Source organism: Anoplopoma fimbria, unplaced genomic scaffold, assembly GCF_027596085.1.
Source record: "Anoplopoma fimbria isolate UVic2021 breed Golden Eagle Sablefish unplaced genomic scaffold, Afim_UVic_2022 Un_contig_3389_pilon_pilon, whole genome shotgun sequence".
Lineage (NCBI taxonomy): Eukaryota > Metazoa > Chordata > Actinopteri > Perciformes > Anoplopomatidae > Anoplopoma > Anoplopoma fimbria.
Window position 1 is genome coordinate 158 of NW_026554965.1, and position 717 is coordinate 874.

Genomic DNA, 717 nt, shown 5'->3' on the forward strand with positions numbered 1-717 from the left:
TAATTTGTTCTATGGGTTCAGGTGTTGTTCTCTTTCCATTGTTTGACAATATCGTCAGTCATTTCATTCTTCTGTATAGTGAGAATCCTGGGGATTTTGACCTGGCATTACAGTTTCAGTAACTGTTACAGTCTCTTCAACAGTGGTAACTTCAGAACTGTATTGGAAACATATTTCTCTGTTAGCTTATCCTCCACACAATCAGACTCTTCTGAGTTGCCAACCAGAAGTCCTTCTCCAGTGCCTCCCCCTTAACCAACGTGTGGTAGGAAGATGGTACTCCATAAAATAATAAGCTTGTAATGATGAATTGTCCATTCTGATGTGCAGTAACAACCTTTCACGCACCTTGAGTTAGGCGATCACACGGTCGATGTGAAGTCGTCTTGGTCAGCGGGAACAAGCTTGACTGTTGCCTTACCGGCCCCTGATAGAAAACTCCCCGTCAGGGAATCGAACCCTGGTCTTCGGCGTGACAAGCCGAGATACTGTCCACTATACTAACGAGGACTGTGCTGGTTGCTGTTTTAGCTTCTGCATATACAGGTGGCGCTGTTCCAGCATTTGCAGGAAATTTGCAGAGCTATACAGGGGAGCCTTTAGGTAGATTACACATTTACTCTCACTCAATGACACAGCAGCTGTGACTGAGTCCAGTATCGTGTTGTCTGGCATCTGAAATGTTTGCGGTTGAGTGTGAATGGTACACTAGGACGG

The 717-nt window shown here is 45.2% G+C and overlaps 1 non-coding gene across 1 annotated transcript; it reads right to left on the reverse strand.

Moving 5' to 3' along the window:
- Nucleotides 1-438: 438 nt before the first annotated feature.
- On the reverse strand, nt 439-510 carry trnad-guc (transfer RNA aspartic acid (anticodon GUC)). The gene has a single exon. It is a non-coding gene; the product is annotated as a tRNA-Asp (tRNA).
- Nucleotides 511-717: the final 207 nt, after the last annotated feature.